This window comes from Rana temporaria, chromosome 13 (assembly GCF_905171775.1).
Source record: "Rana temporaria chromosome 13, aRanTem1.1, whole genome shotgun sequence".
Classification (NCBI taxonomy): domain Eukaryota; kingdom Metazoa; phylum Chordata; class Amphibia; order Anura; family Ranidae; genus Rana; species Rana temporaria.
This window is the reverse complement of record NC_053501.1, coordinates 74,637,811-74,656,498: the sequence shown is the minus strand read 5'-3', so window position 1 is coordinate 74,656,498 and position 18,688 is coordinate 74,637,811. Positions and strand designations below refer to the sequence as shown.

At 44.9% G+C, this 18,688-nt stretch overlaps 1 long non-coding RNA gene across 1 annotated transcript; it reads left to right on the top strand.

Annotated features, from left to right (window-relative positions):
- Positions 1-504: 504 nt before the first annotated feature.
- Positions 505-2,539, top strand: LOC120920792. The gene is made up of 2 exons (XR_005744774.1): positions 505-547; positions 2,327-2,539. It is a non-coding gene; the product is annotated as an uncharacterized LOC120920792 (long non-coding RNA).
- Positions 2,540-18,688: the final 16,149 nt, after the last annotated feature.

The window sequence follows — 18,688 nt, the reverse complement described above, 5'->3', positions numbered from 1 at the left end:
CCTGTGTTAGGAGTGGGGTTGTTATAGTAATCCCGTGTGCTCCATCAGGCCCTTTTTTTAACATGAGATGGTCTGAACAAAACAAAGGAGACAAAAACAGCTCATTTTAACATGGTTGCATCCCAGCTCACGCTCAGTCCCCTGTAGTGCCCACAAGACCCTTTAATATAACATTGTCCCATTGGTTAACTGTCTATATAAATCAATTTGTATTCATATACAATACAGCACAGTACACAGAATTTGCATACGTCATTAGAAAACATTTTTATAATATATGAACATTGTGTTATTATAGGAGCTCCAATGCCAGTTATCCGCGCCAAGCGCAGAAGGCGCCAGGCCGATGAGGAGGAGGAGGAGGATGCGGCAGAGGAGGATGCGGCAGAGGAGGAGATGGATGAAGAGGAGCAGCCAGGGCCCTCCCACTCCCCAACCCCAGCTCCTGCTGAGGAGCAAGCTGAGGAGATTCCCCCCCCCACCACCCCAACTTCTCAAGCAGAAGAGCAGGAGGAAGAGAGCGGTCCTGTGAGCCTCGCTCAGGAAGGTAAATATGTGCACAATGATTAATAACATTTCAACAACAAAATGTAGATATAAAAATGGACAACATATAAAGCGCACCTGTCAGATTGTAGAACCATAATATGGTATTGATGCTAGAAGTATACAGGTAGTGCATAATTATTAGGCAAGTTGTATTTTTTGAGGATTCATTTTATTATTGAACAACAACCATGTTCTCAATGAACCCCAAAAACTCATTAATATCAAAGCTGAATTTTTTTGGAAGTAGTTTTTAGTTTGTTTTTAGTGTTAGTTATTTTCGGGGGATATCTGTGTGTGCAGGTGACTACTATTACTGTGCAGAATTATTAGGCAACTTAACCAAAAAATAAATAGATACCCATTTCAATGATTTATTTTTAACAGTGAAACCAATATAACATCTCAACATTCACAAATACACATTTCTGACATTTAAAAACAAAACAAAAACAAATCAGTGACCAATATAGCCACCTTTATTTGCAAGGACACTCAAAAGCCTGACATCCATGGATTCTGTCAGTGTTTTGATCTGTTCACCATCAACATTGCGTGCAGCAGCAACCACAGCCTCCCAGACACTGTTCAGAGAGGTGTACTGTTTTCCCTCCTTGTAAATCCCACATTTGATGATGGACCACAGGTTCTCAATGGGGTTCAGATCAGGTGAACAAGGAGGCCATGTCATTACTTTTTTTTATTTAATACCCTTTCTTGCCAGCCACGCTGTGGAGTACTTTGACACGTGTGATGGAGCATTGTCCTGCATGAAAATCATGTTTTTCTTGAAGGATGGTGACTTCTTCCTGTACCACTGCTTAAAGAAGGTCTCTTCCATAATCTGGCAGTAGGACTGGGAGTTGAGCTTGACTCCATCCTCAATCCGAAAAGGCCCCACAAGCTCATCTTTGATGATACCAGCCCAAACCAGTACTCCACCACCACCTTGCTGGCGTCTGAGTCGGACTGGAGCTCCCTGCCCTTTACCAATCCAGCCACGGGCTCTTCCATCTGGCCCATCAAGACTCACTCTCATTTCAGTAGTCCATAAAACCTTAGAAAAATCTTTCTTGAGATATTTATTGGCACAGTCTTGACGTTGCAGCTTGTGTGTCTTGTTCAGTGGTCGTCGTCTTTCAGCCTTTCTTACCTTGGCCATGTCTCTGGGTATTGCACACCTTGTGCTTTTGGGCACCCCAGTGATGTTGCAGCTCTGAAATATGGCCAATCTGGTGGCAAGTGGCATCTTGGCAGCTGCACGCTTAACCTTTCTCAGTTCATGGGCAGTTATTTTGCGCCTTTGTTTTTCCACACGTTTCTTTTGTTTGATGATCACGCTTCAGAAGCTTTGCAATTTTAAGAGTGCTGCATCCCTCTGCTAGATATCTCTCTATTTTGGACTTTTCAGAGTCTGTCAAGTCCTTCTTTTGGCCCATTTTGCCAAAGGAAAGGAAATTGACTAATAATTATGCACACCTGATATAGAGTGTTGATGTCATTAGACCACACACCTTCTCATTACAGAGATGTACATTACCTAATATGCCTAATCGGTAGTAGGCTTTCGAGCCTATACAGCTTGGAGTAAGACAACATGCATAAAGAGGATGATGTGGTCCAAATACTCATTTGCCTAATAATTCTGCACTCCCGGGATGTGTTAGACACATAACAAGTGTATACACATGATAATGATTGATTAATAAGCAAAAAAAATATTTTATTTATTTGGTAACGTTCTTTGAAATCCAAATGTTTTTTTATTATATCCTAACAGTAGCAAGAAAGATGATGCAGCAGCACGCGCTGCTAAAGAAGACACATCTGAGGATTAAGGGAAATCATCAACAAATTCGCTACCTGGTCCAGCAAAATACGCAGCTAGACCAGCAGCAATTAGAATATCTTGCTGAGCTGGAAAGGCTTCAGAAGCTCATGCTCAGCTATGTCTGAATTAATTTTTTGATTAAAAAATGTTATTTTTTGGAAATGTTTCATTTCTTTTTGAGATCGATTTTTAGGTTTTTCAACACATCTAACTTCACATCGAACAAATCAACATCAACACATCTAACTTCATAATAAGCAAAAACATTTTATACTATCATTTTATTTAACACAAACCTAGGACAAACTAAAGCACACGGACACAGACACGACGAACACAAAATAAACTGTTGAAAAATGAACATAACAAAAGCAACAATATATATATATATATATATACAGAGAGAGAGCAAGAAAGAGAGAGAGAGTGCAGATTTGCTCTTGCAGACAGCCTAATGGTTGCAGTATAAAGGCCGCAAACCAGGGTTTAACATAAGGTTAATTGTTTTAGTTACACTTGCTGTTACGATCCGGTCTGGTAGCTTGAAGCGGAGGCTGTTGGTGAATCCGCTGTGCCAGAGAGGTCATGAAGCTTTACTCAGCATGGAGGCAGCAGCAGTAGTATTAAAATATAATGTAACTAGACAATGCATTTCCTGAGGAAAATGCGAGTGGGAATGCTGAATAGCTTAATTGCTGAGCCCCTTGCCAAAGACATTCACCATAACCACTACACTATCTTTAGGACACACAGCTTCTTTCTCTATCTGCAAAGTATAGAGTATGCTGACTTCCTGGTCGCCCCTCCCCCCTCAAGAGGTTTCCCCTCCCCCCCAGGTCAGTGAGGAGGAATATTGCACTGAGGTCAGGAAAGTTATTTATGGAAAGAAATAACATTACAAACGCTTTTAATTCACAGATCAAATACATGATTTAAGCCTCCAAACAAAGCTTAATAAATCCTCAACCGTACATGCGATCGATACAACGACTACACCGTTTGAAATACACGGCCCTTGTGAACGCATTGATATGAAATTTATGTTGATAAACTTAAAAATGTGGCCATGTCTGCGATTTAGAAAAGAGCGTCTTTGTGAGTTTTGCAGCAACATTTTTTAGATAATTTAACATGAGAGTCTATGAGACATAATTTCTGGCTGTTGCTCCAATAACTAAAACTAAAATACGTATCGCAGAATTGATCACATTGCCAGAAACCAGACAAGCATAGCTACGTTTTGATATAAAAATTGTGTATGAAAAGTAGATCTTGTGGGCGTGAGACCATTTTGTTTCCCCTTTTTGTAAAGATATTTTTAATTACAAAGATCTCCAATGTTAAGGTCACATGACAGACTCTAAATCCCCTCCATAGGATTACATTATAACCTATCGCATTTTTGTGAAAAATTCGCAAAACGTAAATTGCGTTTTCAACAAAAAATTGTAAACGATGACGATCTGAAAAGTCATAGCCGGATAGCTAAATATTTTGTGACCGCTTTACAGTTTTTTCAGTGTCTGTAAGTGAAAGTATGAAGTAGCTGAAACTTTTGGCAGGGCATGTGAATTCAAAGGGGAAAAGGATGTTCTCATTGACTTCAATGTTAAAAAAAGGGTCTAAAAGCTTAAAATTTATAAAAGTGTAAAAAGTAGAAAAAAACTTGAAGAAGTCCCATCATTAGCTGAAAGAGACGAACATTTTTACAGTTGAATGGTCTCAATAGCTGAAAGTATGCCGAAGTTACGCAGAACCAAAAAACGTAAGGAATAATAAGATTACTAAATTTACGTATATCAATACTGGAAATGTTTATTAAAGCATTCACACTAATTAAGATTAATACATTTACGGGTATCCATACTGGGAATGCTTATTAAAGCATTCCCACTAAGTATCACACAGGCATGATTTACAAGCAGTAGTGGTAATAGTAATACATAGCATAAAAACACTTGGGGAATACTTTACAGCATCAGTAGTGGTCATAGTAGTCAATAGTGTACCAAAAAATTGGGACACAGGTGTCTTGACTGAGCTGTAATAGTAGTAGTAGACATTGACAATACAGTGTCAAATCACTCGGGCAAGAGGTGCCATGATGAACAGCAGTCTTAATAAGAGTATATAGGGTGTGAAATAACTGCTGACATAGGTGTATTGACGGGGCAGCAGCAGCAGAAGCAGCAGTAGTATTAACAGTAGTAGTTGATACAGAGTCATATCACATGGGCAGGAGGTGCCATGATGAACAGCAGTAGGAATAGGAGTATATAGAGTGTCAAATAACTGCTGACATAGGTGTATTGACTGGGCAGCAGCAGCAGAAGCAGCAGTAGTATTAACAGTAGTAGTTGATACAGAGTCATATCACATGGGCAGGAGGTGCCATGATGAACAGCAGTAGGAATAGGAGTATATAGAGTGTCAAATAACTGCTGACATAGGTGTCTTGACTGGGCAGCAGCAGCAGCAGAAGCAGCAGTAGTATTAACAGTAGTAGTTGATACAGAGTCATATCACATGGGCAGGAGGTGCCATGATGAACAGCAGTAGGAATAGGAGTATATAGAGTGTCAAATAACTGCTGACATAGGTGTATTGACTGGGCAGCAGCAGCAGAAGCAGCAGTAGTATTAACAGTAGTAGTTGATACAGAGTCATATCACATGGGCAGGAGGTGCCATGATGAACAGCAGTAGGAATAGGAGTATATAGAGTGTCAAATAACTGCTGACATAGGTGTCTTGACTGGGCAGCAGCAGCAGCAGAAGCAGCAGTAGTATTAACAGTAGTAGTTGATACAGAGTCATATCACATGGGCAGGAGGTGCCATGATGAACAGCAGTAGGAATAGGAGTATATAGAGTGTCAAATAACTGCTGACATAGGTGTATTGACTGGGCAGCAGCAGCAGAAGCAGCAGTAGTATTAACAGTAGTAGTTGATACAGAGTCATATCACATGGGCAGGAGGTGCCATGATGAACAGCAGTAGGAATAGGAGTATATAGAGTGTCAAATAACTGCTGACATAGGTGTATTGACTGGGCAGCAGCAGCAGAAGCAGCAGTAGTATTAACAGTAGTAGTTGATACAGAGTCATATCACATGGGCAGGAGGTGCCATCATGAACAGCAGTAGGAATAGGAGTATATAGAGTGTCAAATAACTGCTGACATAGGTGTATTGACTGGGCAGCAGCAGCAGAAGCAGCAGTAGTAGTATTAACAGTAGTAGTTGATACAGAGTCATATCACATGGGCAGGAGGTGCCATCATGAACAGCAGTAGGAATAGGAGTATATAGAGTGTTAAACAACTGCTGACATAGGTGTATTGACTGGGCGGCAGCAGCAGCTGAAGCAGCAGTAGTAGTATTAACAGTAGTAGTTGATACAGAGTCATATCACATGGGCAGGAGGTGCCATCATGAACAGCAGTAGGAATAGGAGTATATAGAGTGTGAAATAACTGCTGACATAGGTGTATTGACTGGGCGGCAGCAGCAGCAGAAGCAGCAGTAGTAGTATTAACAGTAGTAGTTGATACAGAGTCATATCACATGGGCAGGAGGTGCCATCATGAACAGCAGTAGGAATAGGAGTATATAGAGTGTGAAATAACTGCTGACATAGGTGTATTGACTGGGCGGCAGCAGCAGCAGAAGCAGCAGTAGTAGTATTAACAGTAGTAGTTGATACAGAGTCATATCACATGGGCAGGAGTTGCCATGATGTACAGCAGTCTTAATAAGAGTATATAGGGTGTGAAATAACTGCTGACATAATTGTCTTGACTGATCCAAAGGAGTCATGGGAGAAAATCATGTGGTCAGATGAGACTATAATATAATTTTTTGATCATAATTTCACTAACCGTGTTCGGAGGAAGAATAATGATGAGTACCATGCCAAGAACGCCATCCCTAATGTGAAGCATGGGGGTGGTAGCATCATGCTTTGGTGGTGTTTTTCTGCACATGGGACAGGGTGACTGCACTGTATTAAGGAGAGGATGACCGGGGCCATGTATTGCAAGATTTTGGGCAACAACCTCCTTCCCTGAGTTAGAGCTTTGAAGATGGGTCGAGGCTGGGTCTTCCAACATGAGAATGACCCAAAGCACACAGCCAGGATAACCAAGGATTGGCTCTGTAAGGAGCATATCAAGGTTCTGGCGTGGCCTAGCCAGTCTCCAGACCTAAACCCAATAGAGAATCTTTGGAGGGAGCTCAAACTCCGTGTTTCTCAGCGATAGCCCAGAAACATGACTGATGTAGAGAAGATCTGTGTGGAGGAGTGGGCCAAAATCCCTCCTCCAGTGTGTGCAAAGCTGGTGTAAAACTACAAGAAATGTTTGACCGCTGTAATTGCAAAGAAAGCCTACTGTACCAAATATTAACATTGATTTTCTCTGATGTTGAAATAGTTATATTCAGCACTGTAAATACATCAGGTCCGGGGCTTCATCAGGGAATGCATGGCAAGGGACCCTTCAGCGCCCTGAACCGACGACGGGTGCCAGAAAGTCACCGCCGATCCAGGACTCATTCATCTTTATGAATGTGAGTCTGTCCACGGAGTCTGTGGACAGACGGGTCCTCTTGTCCGTGACCACCCCACCTGCCGCGCTGAATGTCCGCTCAGATAGTACGCTGGAGGGGGGGCAAGACAATAACTCCAGCGCATACTGAGCGAGCTCGCGGCAGGTGTCCAATCTGGCAACCCAGTACTCCATGGGGTCGTCGGTGCTCATACTGTCAGAAGCACCGACGGACGCCATGTAGTCTGCCACCATGTGGGCCAGCCGCTGGTGGTGACTGCTGCTGCTGCTGCTGGTGGTGGTACTGGGTCGCTCGGTTTGGAAGAACATCCTCATCTCTTCCATTAGGTCCCCTGCTCGGCTGCAGCTGGGTGCAGCCACCTGCTGGGTGAGATGAGGGGGGACAACTGGAGGCCGGGGAGTTGCCTGCTCCAACCGTCTGACAATGGCTGCCTGCAGTTCCTCCATCCGGTGCTGCCTCCGGCTGGCTGGGATGAACTGCTCCAGTTTCCCCTTGCACCTGGGATCCAAAAGGGTGGCCATCCAGAAATCATCCCTCGTCTTGATGGTCTTAACCCGGGGGTCCCTCCTGAGGCATCTCAGCATGTGGGCAGCCATGGGGAAGAGCACAGCCCGCTGTGACTCCTCAATGCTGGCCAGGTGAATGAGGTGCGACTCTTCTTCCCTGAGGCGCTGCTGGTCAAACTCAGACATGCCCAACCCCCGGACTATCGGTGCCCCCAACACCGGCTCTCCCTCCTGACCAGGCCCTGACTCCGGGACGACACCAGCAACCACCTCCTCCTCCTCTTCATCATCATCCTCCTCCTCCTCCTCCTCCTCCTGGTCCTGGCCCTGGTCTCGGTGGAGCATTGCTGACTCCTCCTGCTCCACCAAGGCACTCTCCCCAGCCTCGAGCAGGCGATCTAGTGTCCTCTCCAGCATGAACAGTATTGGCAGCACGCTATTGAGGCCAATTTGCTCACTGCTGACCATCTTGGTCGCCTGCTCGAAGGAGGACAACACTTGGCAGACCTGGTTTATCTGCCCCCACTGCGCACAGGCGATGAAAGGGAGTTGTGGTGAAGCCCTCTCAGTGCCTAGTTCCATCAGGTACTCCCTCACCGCCCTTTGCTGCTCCCACAACCTCTTCAGCATGTGGAGGGTGGAGTTCCACCGCGTCACACTGTCCACAATCAGCCTGTGAAGGGGCAGATTGTACTTCCGCTGCAATTTGGACAGGGACGCGGTAGCGGTTGGGGAGCGCCTGAAGTGGCTGGCAATCCTACGCGCCTTTGCCACAATGTCACTCAACCCTGGATAAGTGCGCAGGAACTTCTGCACCACCAGGTTGAGGACATGTGCCAGACAGGGCACGTGCGTCAGACTGCCAGCATGGAGGGCGGCGAGTAGGTTGCTGCCGTTATCGCAGACAACCATACCTGGCTGGAGCCTTCGGGGTGTCAGCCACTTCTGGACCTGAGCTTGAAGTGCTTTCAGCACTTCTTCTGCAGTGTGTCTCCGGTCCCCTAAACTAACAAGCTGGAGCACGGCCTGACAGCGCACGTGCCCCACACTTGAGTAGCTACGGGGGCACTTGCTGGGAGGCTCAGCAGCTGCGGAGACAGTGGCTTGAGGGAGACCAGCAGTTCTCCCCTGGACACCCCGGGGCGGCACCACAAGATCGGTTGCCGACGATCCCTCACCGACGCCTCGGAGGGAAACCCAATGGGCCGTGAAGCTGATGTAGCGTCCCTGCCCATGCCTGCTGGTCCAGCCATCCATTGTCAGATGAACCCTGTCGCTGACAGCGTGATCCAGCGACAGGGTTACATTCTGCACAATGTGCTGGTGTAGGGCAGGGACACCAGTCCTGGCAAAGAAATGGCGGCTGGGGACACGCCATTGGGGTTGGGCCTGCTCCAACATCTGCCTGAAGGGGTTGCTGTCAACTATGTTGAAGGGCAGCAGATGTTGGGCAATAACCCTTGCCAGGAGCCCATTGAGGGAACGCACACGTCGGTCTCCAGGGGGGAAGGGAGTGGTGCGGTCAAAGGCGTCTGAAATCGACGCCTGGCGCCGGACGGCAGTGCGGGACACAGACGTGGAGGGTGCTGTGGAAGTAGAGGTCTGGCTGCCGGTACCAGTACCTCTACTAGAGGGAGCGGGGGGGCATGACCTGCTGGAAACAGATGAAGATGTGGCAGGGGCTGCTGTACCCTGCTCACTTGTGGTGGTGGCGCTGCTACCACCACCACGCTTCATCTCGTCATACAACGCCCAGTGGTTTATCCTCAGGTGCTGGTTCAGGGCTGTGGTGCCCACCCGAGCCAAACACTTCCCTCTCTTCACCCTCACTTTACAAATCCGGCAGATGGCCACGGTAGGGTTGTCTGCCACCAGGGTAAAGAAATTCCAGACAGGTGACTTCAGCACCGCCCTCCTGTCAGATGGGGTGACGCTTACTTGCACCTGCTGGGATTCGGTGCGCACAGGTGGAGCTGCCTGCTGCTGCTGCTGCTGCTCCTCCTCCTGACACCTCCTGCTGCCATCACCAGTGGAGACCCTGACGATGGTCTCCCTGGTGGTGACCTGGCGCACCGTTTCACCAGGGTGCCTACCTTCCCCGTCGTCACTGACGTAGTGAGCCGACGCGTCAGATGGCAACCATGATGGGTCACCCTCTTCGCCCCCAGAGATGTCAGACCAAGGGCTGAGATGTGTTGGTCTGAGGGAACCACGTGACATGGAGCCTCTAGCCTGGCTCCGCTGTCCCCTCACCCACGCCTGGGTCTGACTAGGTGCTGCTGTTTCCTGCACCAAAACAGCAGCACCAGTTTGAAGGGATGTCTCTGGGATACTGCCAGCAGGTATCCCATCCTCCTCATCCATCCCTTCAAAAAGGTCCTGACCATCAGGACAGAGCTGGAGGTCTGCCTGATGCATGGCCTCCCCCAAGAGATCCCTCTCACTGTCGCTGTCGAACAGTAAGATGCTGGACTCTTGGGGGCTGGGGGGGGTAGTACAGGCAACGGTGTAATGGTGGTACTACTGTGAGTCGGGACCGACGACTCAGTGGCACTGCTGTGCCCCATGTAGTCCACCACTACTTGAGCCTGAGATGGCAATATCGGGCGGCTGCCCGATGGGAAGAACTCCCGGATCAGGCGTACTCCCCTTGCACCCGATCCTCTACCACTAGTAGGGGCACGAGAGGTACCCCGTGCTGGCAGCGATCCAGCACTGGGAGTAACTCCCCTACCCCTACTGCCACGGCCACGGATGCCGCTCATAATTGCTGATATGTGTGTGGGGGGGTTAAACTTTATTGGGGGGGGAAAATGTGAACAAAATGTGTTTTTGTGTATTTTTTACAAGACAGGCACGCAGACAAAGACGTACACAGACAGCTACTAAACTATAAGAAAAGTAGTACACCAGACAAGGACTACAAAATTAAAGAAAAAAAAAAAAGCACTAAACAAACACTAACTTTTTTTTTTTTTTTTTTTTTTTAAACACAAAACACAGACACTAAACACACACTAAGCTAAGCTAGATGAAATAAATGTACACTAACAGTGTGTACACTTACTACACAAAATTTAACTAAACTGAACACAAAACTTAGCTTTTATAAAAGCTCTTTAGGGAAAACTAAACAAAATTTGAACTGAGATGCCTATCAAATATCACTGAACAGCGAACCTGCAAGATCTAACAGTAACACAAGATGAACAAAACTTAGCTTTTAGAAAAGCTCTTTTATAAAGCTCAGCAAAATGTGTTCTGAAATCTCTTGCAAATATAACTGAACAGGGAGGATTGCAGGATCAAACAGTAACACAAATGAAAAAAACAGCACAAAACAGCACAAAACGTAGCTTTGAAAAAAGCTCTTGGGTCTATTGCTTTGAAAAAAGCAGTTGATATACTGGAAAAGATCCACTGGAATCACTAAATAGCAATGCTGGTGATGATCTAAATCAATCAAGAACAAAGACACAGGAAACCAGGAAACCAGGAACACAGAAACAGCCTCCACACTCTATAGCAAGCTTCTGAATCTGCAATGAAATGGTGCTGGGAGTGAGCTTATATAATGTCCATGCAGGCAGGTTCCTATTGGTTGCTAACCTGTGACGAGTGTGGAAGGAGAACTCTGATTGGCTCTGATGCAAAAGGGCGGAGCAAATAATCGCGCAATATTCCTATTGCCGAATATTCGCATTGCGAATATTCGGCAATATAAAATGATCGCTTCAGCTACTCGGCCCAATGGCTCTAATCATACCAGCAATGCTTTCAGACGTCTATGGAGATCACTAGGATGTGATCTGTTTTAAAAATGAAACTGTAAAAATCGCTCTGATGCGGAAGATCGGGGCGAGGAAAATAATCGCGCGATATTGCGTTTGCCGAATAATCGCATTGCGATCTTTCTGGAAAATTCAATGAACGCTTCAGCTACTCGGCCCAGGGTCTCTAATGATACCAGCAATGCTTTTAGACGTCGATGGAGATATCTAGGATGTGATCTGATTAAAAAAAAAAATTGTAAAAAATCGAATATTCGGAATTGCGAATATTCACCGCGAATTTCGAAATATAGCGCGATTTCTCGAATATGCTATATTCGAGTCGAATATTCGCAATGCGAATATTCGTGAGCAACACTAGTGGAGACAAAGAGGTCCAGGCACTAGAAAAGAATAGATGGGTGACAGTTAGGAAGGCTAGAGGGTAAAGTGCCAGGGAGGCCAATCCTGGACTGGAACATCCAAATAAGTATGCTCCATTGAGTGACATTGGTGAAACCAGTCAGGGAGCAGCACTGCTGGAGCTGAGGGACTCTCCTAGCTGCCAGGGGAAGAACTCCTTCAGTGAGAATGGGGGGGGGCGGTATTAACCCTTTATTGGCCGCTAGTGTGGGTTAATACTGCACCGCTAGCGGCCAAATCCCGCGGCAAATCCGACGGTATATCATTTATAAAGATATTAAAAAGTAAGGGTCCCAGCACTTAAAGAGGGGTTCTGGGCAATATATATTTTTTTTGCAATATACAATTTATAACAGTAAACATTACATAAAACATATTTTATATTCACCACGGCACAGTAATAACTACAAATACTTACCTTATATGCTCTCAGCGATCTTGTGGCCGTTTCCATTTGAATCCCAGTCCCTGCGTCTTCCTGTTTTTTTAGTGAGAGGTGCATGCTGGGTAACCAGCATGCACCTCGCGATCTCGCGCATTCGCAGTAGAACAGTGCTCGCAGCGCCATTAGTTTGTTTTGTTGTCATAACAACGGGTGGCGACAGAGGAACGTCCCGCCCCGTTGTTATGACGACGCAGATAATAGATCTTGTGCATGCGCAGTAGAACAAGTTTTTGGCAAAGTAAAACACACAGACTCCTTGGAAATAATGACACTCATTTTCCAGGAGTCTGTGCAGCTTAGGAGGGGAACAAGACTCACCGCGGTCCAGGAAGAAGGCAGATTAGTAAATCTGCATAGTCTGAAGATTACAGGGAAGCTATTGCAAGGAGGTTTTATTTTATGGTGGAGCTCCGCTTTAACCTTGGGGTAAACCACATTTTTACAAATACCGTATTGGTAACCCCACAATAGAGAGCATCGATAGTTTCAAGAAACTATTAGATAAGCACGTGAACGACCACAACATACAGGGATATGCATGTAATACTGACATAAAATCACACACATAGGTTGGACTTGATGGACTTGTGTCTTTGTTATTTTTTTGTACTAAACTTTCTCAAACATTTTATTTAGGACTGTCTATCGTCAGTTTATATATGGTACCATTAAAGTCCATTATAGCCTCATGTTACATAGTTACATAGTTAGTCAGGTTGAAAAAAGACACAAGTCCATCCAGTTCAACCACAAAAAATAAAAATAAAAAAAAATAAAAAACACAGTAAAATCCTATACACCCAACTCCATACCCACAGTTGATCCAGAGGAAGGCAAAAAACCCCAGCAGAGCATGATCCAATTTGCTACAGCAGGGGAAAAAATTCCTTCCTGATCCCCCGAGAGGCAATCGGATTTACCCTGGATCAATTTTACCTACAAATCTTAGTACTCAGTTATATTCTGTACATTTAGGAAAGAATCCAGGCCTTTCTTAAAGCAATCTACTGAGCTGGCCAGAACCACCTCTGGAGGGAGTCTGTTCCACATTTTCACAGCTCTTACTGTGAAAAAACCTTTCCGTATTTGGAGGTGAAATCTCTTTTCCTCTAGACGTAAAGAGTGCCCCCTTGTCCTCAGTGTTGACCGTAAAGTGAATAACTCAACACCAAGTTCACTGTATGGACCTCTTATATATTTGTACATGTTGATCATATCCCCCCTTATTCTCCTCTTCTCAAGAGTGAATAAATGTAGTTCTTCTAATCTTTCCTCATAGCTGAGCTCCTCCATGCCTCTTATCAGTTTGGTTGCCCTTCTCTGCACTTTCTCCAGTTCTCCGATGTCCTTTTTGAGAACTGGTGCCCAAAACTGAACTGCATATTCCAGATGAGGTCTTACTAATGATTTGTACAGGGGCAAAATTATATCTCTGTCTCTGGAGTCCATACCTCTCTTAATACAAGAAAGGACTTTGCTCGCTTTGGAAACCGCAGCTTGGCATTGCATGCCATTATTGAGCTTATGATCAACTAAAACCCCCAGATCCTTCTCCACTACAGATCCCCCCAGTTGTACTCCCCCTAGTATGTATGAGGCATGCATATTCTTAGCCCCCAAGTGCATAACTTTACATTTATCTACATTAAACCTCATCTGCCACTTAGTCGCCCAATTAGACAGAGCATTGAGGTCGGCTTGTAAATTGGAGACATCCTGTAAGGACGTTATTCCACTGCATAGCTTGGTGTCATCTGCAAAGACAGAAATGTTACTTTTGATCTCAGACCCAATATCATTTATAAATATATTGAAAAGTAAAGGTCCCAGCACTGAACCTTGGGGTACACCACTGATAACATTGGACCATTCAGAGTAAGAATCATTAACCACGACTCTCTGAATTCTGTCTTTCAGCCAGTTTTCTATCCATTTACAAACTGATATATCCAATCCTGTAGACCTTACCTTACACATGAGCCGTGTGTGCGGAACTGTATCGAACGCTTTTGCAAAATCCAAATATATCACGTCCACAGCCACGCCTCTGTCCAGGGTTTTACTTACCTCTTCATAAAAGGAAATCAGGTTTGTCTGACAACTTCTGTCTTTCATGAATCCATGTTGTCTGCTGCTTAAATAGTTTTTTTCCAGCAAGAACTCATCCATGTGGTCTTTTATTAAACGTTCCAGTATCTTCCCAACTATAGAAGTTAAACTAACAGGTCTATAGTTACTTGGTAAAGACTTTGTTCTCTTTTTAAATATGGGCACCACATTGGCCCTGCGCCAATCCAGTGGTACTATTCCTGTCTTTAATGAGTCCCTAAATATTAGATACAGTGGCTTTGAAATGACAGAGCTCAACTCACCTAGGATCCGTGGGTGGATGCCATCAGGTCCAGGTGCTTTATCCACCTTTATTCTGTCTAAATATTTCTGGACCATATCACTTTTGAGCCATTGTGGATTTGGTGCTGTGTCACTGCAACCCCCATTTTGGACATGAGCTCCCCCATGCTCCATTGTATACACAGAGCTGAAGAAAACATTTAATAAATTTGCCTTCTCTTTGTCCCCAGTCACCCACTCTAGATTATTTTGTAAGGGGCCTACATGCTCAGACTTCACCTTTTTACTATTAATATATTTAAATAATTTTTTGGGGTTTGTCCTACTATCTTTTGCAATCTGTCGTTCGTTTTGAATTTTTGCATCCTTGATTTCCTTTTTGCATATCCTGTTATATTCTTTGTAACATTTAAACAACACTAGTGTTCTTTCATTTTTATATTTTTTAAAAGCTACTTTCTTATTGTTTATAGCTTTTTTAACTTTGACCGTGAGCCACATAGGTTTTATTTTTAGCCTTTTAAACTTATTGCCCATGGGAACATACTTTGCAGTGAGGTTCCACACAGTCTTTTTGAAGAATTCCCATTTCTGTTCTGTGTTCATCTGTGCCAATAGTCCCTCCCAGTCCAAGTCCTGGAGAGCAGCCCTCATCCTTGGAAAATGTGCTCTCTTAAAATTTAGTGTTTTAATATTTCCTGTATGTATTTCTTGCTTTTCGTTAACATTAAATGAAATCATGTTATGATCACTGCTACCCAGGTGTTCCTTTATCTGAACATTAGTAATAAGCTCTGCATGGTTTGAGATTATCAGGTCCAACAGGGCATCATTCCTAGTTGGGGCCTCAATAAACTGCACCATAAAATTGTCCTGCAATAGGTTTTTAAATTTTTGTCCTTTAACTGTCCCAGAAGTGCCATTAATCCAGTCAATTTCTGGGTAGTTAAAATACCCCATTATTATCACCGTCCCAGACCTTGCAGCCCTTTCCATCTGTGCAAGGAGCTGAGTCTCCACCTCCTCATTAACATTGGGTGGTTTATAACAAACTCCAATGATTAATTTTGAACTACGCACTTCTGTATGCAGTTCCACCCATAATGCTTCAGCCTCATCACACTCTCCATCAACCAGGTTCTCTTTCACGCTTGCTTTGAGGTCACTTCTCACATAGAGACAGACCCCTCCACCTTTCCTTTTTACCTTGTCTTTCCGAAAGAGAGCATAGCCAGGAATATTAATAGCCCAGTCATGTGAGTCATGAGTCATGTAATATAAGTAAATATTTTACTGTTATGGCACTCCTCTATATTCAGGACCAGGTATGTGACAGCAGTCTCTTTGCTTCTTTCAGGTCCCACCCAATTGTGGTCATCTATGGCAGGCATCTGTTCAGTAGGTATGAGCCGAACACCCTCCGGTTCGGTTCGCACCAGAACTTGCGAACAGGACAAAAATTTGTACAAACACGCAAGCACAGTTAAACTCTATGAAAAACATGCTTCTGACGTCATGTGACAACACGTAACATCAGAGTGGGTGGGGAAACCTGTTTACGTCACCAGGTGGCCCCGCCCTCAGATATATAACAGCTGTCAATGCAGAAAGCCTGTCCATGGAGGCAGAGTTTTTTCCGTTTTATTTTATTTATTTTTTGGGTCGTCAGACACTGTGATCGAAGATGAATGGACATTGCGGGACAGTTTTTGACACTTTTTTTGGGGTGAATGTGTACAATGTATCCGATACCCATTCACATGGGGGGGCGGGATCTTGGTGCCCCCTTGTTAAAGGGGCTTCCAGTTTCAGATAAGCCCCCTGTCCGCATACCCTTACAACCACCGGACAAGGGTTGTGGGGATGAGGCCCTTGTCCCCATTAACTTGGGCACAAGGTGCTTTTGGGGGCAACCCTAAAGCATCCTCCCGATGTTGAGAGCATGAGGCCTGGTACTGTTCTTGAGGGGGGCGCTCTCTCACTCGAGGCCCCTGGTAGAGCAGACAGGAGGCACGAGTGCAGAGTCGCACGAGTGCCTGGCAGGATCGCTGACAGCAGAGCTAGATTGGAACTCCTAGTGGGACTGTGGAGGAACACCGACACAGCGGAAGACCAGGAACATTGGCAAGCAGGAAGCTGGAACTGGCTGGTACTGGAACACCACAGGCAGAGGAGCAGATGCAGCTGCGGGTTGGATGGATGCTCCCAAAGGGCTGGAGAGAAAGCAGGTACAGGCAGGCTGGGTCATACACAGACAGACAAGTCAGGAACTGATGCAGAGGCTGGAGCGGAGTCAGAGTACAGGCCCGATCGTTAACAGGCTGGCAGCGAAGTAGCAGGAAGGTGCAGAGTCAGTGAGTTACAGTCCCACTCCCCACAAGGGATGTGAAGTGGGATATTAACTCTTTTATCAATAGAGCATGATTGTTAATTATATGTTGCTCTCTTGAAGTGACCATGTGCATGAAATGGTTTTACTCTTATATTTAAATTTTTATTAAAAATGTTATCCTAATTAATGTTATATAATATTAAGGTTCAAATTAATATACTGTATACACATATTTTATTGTATTTAGTATTTTTAATTACTATTATGCTTTAAGTGGCCCCAATTTCTGAATGACGACTTCTATAAATTGCATAGTTAGACACTATTACTAAGGTTATAGTAATCCAGTTTATTATAATATGTGGAATTAAATTGTGTTCCATCCACTAGATGTCGTTTCCGGATATACATGCCGGTTGCGTCAAAGACTTGGTTCTGGCTCGCGTTGGTGTAATCCTTTGATAGATGTGAGGTCTTGCCCGCTCTCAGCGGTCCATTCACCACTTCCTTCGGCATATCTGGCCCACACGCCTACTCGGAGCGAGGCTTGGCCCGCTTGCATGATTGACGCTAGCCACGGCGTAAGTGACGTTCTCCTCGTCAGAGTGAATGAGGTTAAATAGATATGCGGAATTAAATTGTATAGTACATTTGAAGTAAAGGTTTAACTATAAACGGTTTTCGGTGCCGGCTGAGTGCTGGAGGTGCACCTTTGCTCCTGCAGCGGCGGAGCATGTGTTTTGGAGCTGCCCTCGGATCAAACAGTTTTGGTCGGAGGTCACCTCTTGTATCTCAGCAGTTTTGTTGACCCCTGTTCCGATGACGATTACAGTATGTTTACTGGGATTAGTGGAGGGGGTGGTGCCATCCGGGGCCATTTAACAGGAAAGCCATCCTGTTAAAATGGCGCAAACCGGAGGCACCTGAATTGCGCTTTTGGAAGGGCCTGGTCAATTCAATGATGCCATATTATAAGGCGACTTACCTTTCCAGGGGTTGTGGGAAAAAAATTGACAAGGTGTGGCAGGCTTGGTATAACTCTGACCTGACTGTTGATTAAGGCCTGATGGCAGATATGGGTCGCCTCATAAACTTCAACATTTCAGATACTGGGTAAAATCGGGTGATGTGGGGTGACGTGTTTGAATCCTGGAGAGGAATGGGGGGCGGAACACCTGACAAACTTCCGGTGGTCTCATGGGAAGGAGAGTGGGAGCTGAGCAAAAAGGGTGGGGGGGGGTGGGGGGCTAGGGTGTTATGTTAACTTAGTAGCGGGGTGTGTAAGTAGGCCATGTTGGCCTTTCACCGGCCCAGTGTTGTGCTGGGGCGGCTGCCTTTTTATTTTATGTTGTTGTTTTTTTTTGTGTTATATAAACTGTCAAAATCAATAAAAAGAATTTTACAAAAAAACTATAAACGGTTTACCTATTTTATTTTATCTATACACCAGAAGTAATCTCTCAATCAGATCAACATCCAGGAAAGACGGAATAAAATTTGGGGTCACATTGCCAATTAACACACAAAACAGATTATAGCGCACACATGCAAAAATTATATTTATCCTGCAAGGCTAGTTAAAAACACCTGAACATATTCAAAAATATGGGGGTTTGGTCACACTATATGGTCATATAGTGCTAAGCCCACTTACTGCGACAAAGTACCCCGAATTAGTGGGTCCTAACCTGTTAATAGAATGAAAGAACCAAGTGTCTCAACCTTGGGAGATAAACTTCTCTATATGGGAGAACTGAAGGGATTTTTCCTATACACTGGTGGCCACTAATGTGAGGTAATGAAGAGGGGGAGGGGTACTCCAGCCCAAGAGACCTGGTTAGAGTCTATACAAAAACATACTTGGGGGGCACACCCTAAAAATGCTATACATCTAAGATGGTGCTGCTATAAGACC